Below are 3,061 nucleotides of genomic sequence, written 5' to 3' on the forward strand. Positions count from 1 at the left end.
AGCAGGAACACTGAAAGCAGCGTGCCGTACTCGCAGAAGTCACTGGACGACGACCTGGACTTCCCAAGAGCCAAACCCCGAGACAGAGGATCCGTCAACACATCCTACACCGGAAGACCTTACGATGCTGATCTGTGAAATTGCTAACTTAGTCAGTACATACTGTGAATATTTTGTGAGATGTAACAACTGTTAAAGACCTGAGAGATGTTTGAACAACTGCACTAAATTAAGGTTCTTTATTGTCACTGATGGTTCCATTTAGAACCGTTAACATCCTTTCGATTGCACAAAAGTTCTTTATATTTAGATTTTTAGGGTACTTTAGAATAAAATGTTTTGTTTTCACTGAAATGTTCCCAAAAAGTTTCTTCTATGGAACCACTGCACAAAAAAATAAAATAAATAAATAAATAAAAAAACATTTTATTTTTAAGAGTGTAGGTGACCATACACTTTCTTACTTCTAAAAGTATTTTACATGTTTACAACAGTTACTGATTGTGCTTGCCAGTTGCACTTTTAAGCTAAGCAACATGAAGGTTTGTAGAGTTGTAAATAGACAAAATGTAACTTCCTGTCGAAAGATGAGGTTTGTAATGCAGGTTAAAATCAACCCATGCATCTTAATGGAAGATATAAGCTATCAGTATGATACTGCAAGATTTTATAAAAACAAGCTCATTTGAACAATGAATTGTGCAATATTTTCTTTTGCTCTGGAAAAACAACCTAAAGCTAGTCAAAAGATGTCTGTGATGCAGTGTAACTAGTAATACTGGTTGTGTCAGTTTTAACTCCATTGCATGCTCTGCAGCATGTGGGTCATGCTTGAATTGTCAGCTGATCCATGAGTCATGTGAACAATGCAGTGACAGACATGAAGTATATTGCGCCACAAAATCAAGTTTGTTGTATTAAACACCTAGTTTTTGTTTTGTTATTTGTTTTTACATTTAAACCTGTGGCTATATATTAATATCACAAATAAATACTTTCTGCCATTGCATAATAAATGATCATCTGCTTCTTGTATGACAGTGAGCAGACAGCGTATACCTTCAGTCTGGAAGTACAAAACAAACTCGCCTGTTACACAGCAAAAGAGAAAATGTATTACAACAATAAATTAATCAAGTTAGTCATTAACTATAAAACAGATACATAGAAGTGCAGCAGTGCAAATGGTCTTACACCACGCATCCAGATAAAGGGGGTAAATAAGATTATAATGACTTTATTTTACTGTAATTTCCCATTGGGGTCAAGGTTTGTGTGGTTTCTAAACAGCAATCCATCATCTGTAATGGTTCTTCATTTTATTTGTGATTTTTTTTTTGTATTAAAGTACTATTTATTAAAAGCAAACACTGTTGTAAATGTGCATTGATAACTACTGTTTTACAAAAAACAGTCCCTAATCAAAAGACCTGATGAAATAAATACAAGGAAACACTTTTATCTTTTAAGAAGAATGACTTGCAGACATTATAATTATAACAACAATATATATGTATGTATATATATATGTGTGTGTATATATATATATATATATATATATATGTGTGTGTGTGTATATATATATATGTATATATATATATGTATATATATGTATATATATATATGTATATATATGTATATATATGTATATATGTATATATGTATATATATGTATATGTATGTATATGTATACATATATATATATATATATATATATACATGTGTACAAAAATGCACTTACCTTTGTAATTTATAATGGAATATTTCAACATGAACTTGATGTTTATTATTGCAAATATGCAATTATATACATATTGATAACAGAAACTAGGGGCATTAAAACAAAAGTATATAGCAAACTAATGTGAAATTAATTTACATGGATAAAGATGCCTTAATTAGGAAATGTCAGATGAAAAGTCCTTTTCATGTGGAAACATATCGCCCTTAATTGTGTGCACTGAATCAGATATTCAGTCTGAAATATGACAAAAAAACAAATATCTTTATTCAAAAATACTGTACAGACAGTTGAATGAGGCCTCTACTAAACTAAATAAAAAAAGGTTGAATGCAGAGTTGTTGTGAAACTCCAAAAGTAAAAGTAAACAACCAAAACCCATAAAAAAATGGCGTGACTGTTTTCCATAAATGCTTGAAAAAGATACTTGTCTGTGGCTGATCAGTCCATGAAACTAGTCAGCTTTCAGTTATTCAAACTCACCAGTCAGGACTGAGCTAAATATAACAGCGGAAAAACAGCACTGAAATACCTGGCATGTTTCAGGAACCAGTCAATGCATGTTTAACGTGGTTTGCATGTATCTCCCCTGCAGGTACGCCAACCCAAGTCATGCTCTAGAATCATTCAAATGTGCTGCGGACTTCACGTATTTCATATACAAAAGTTTTCAGTTAATGCTGAGTGCATTCAGTGCTACATATGCACACCAGTATAACATGAGATGAATATATCTAGGCTATTCATGCACATTTAAGTGTCATGGTGGAAAGTTTATGTTCATGTGTTGATGGTACTGTTGAGGGAAACAAAGAGAGAGAAATGAGTGAGTTACCATATTGTGATCATAATAGAGTTCATTTGAGTCATTGTGATGTAGAGCGACAAACCTATTTTATGGCACGCTGCATTAAAACATGTTAAAGATGTGCTCCATTTCTTAACAGGGCTTCTTCAGCTGCCTTTTTTCTGTTGACAGAATGATAAATCTGGTTTACAGACTTTTTCCATCACTGCAAATCACACAACACTGAAATCATGCTATTAGTTTCCTTAAAAACGCAAAAGTCTGACATGCAATGACACAAAAGTGTGTACGGTAAATCTTTTAAAAAGAGAGTTTAATAAACGTGCCAAATTCTTAGAAATTAACTTTTTGTGTTCATGCTAGTTTCATTAAAGGGGTCATATGATGTTGCTAAAAAGAACATTATTTTGTGTATTTGGTGTTATGAAATGTGTTTATGCGGTTTAAGGTAAAAAAACCCACATTATTTTCCACATACTGTACATTATTGTTTCTCCTCTATGCCCCGCCTT

The 3,061-nt window shown here is 32.5% G+C and overlaps 1 pseudogene; it reads left to right on the forward strand.

The window, feature by feature from the left end:
• The window catches only part of LOC107667275 (claudin-23-like), a 10,497-nt pseudogene extending 10,143 nt beyond the window's left edge, over nucleotides 1-354 (forward strand).
• The last annotated feature ends 2,707 nt before the right edge of the window (nucleotides 355-3,061 follow it).

The sequence above is a fragment of the Sinocyclocheilus anshuiensis genome, unplaced genomic scaffold, assembly GCF_001515605.1.
Source record: "Sinocyclocheilus anshuiensis isolate Anshui unplaced genomic scaffold, SAMN03320099.WGS_v1.1 scaffold952, whole genome shotgun sequence".
Lineage (NCBI taxonomy): Eukaryota > Metazoa > Chordata > Actinopteri > Cypriniformes > Cyprinidae > Sinocyclocheilus > Sinocyclocheilus anshuiensis.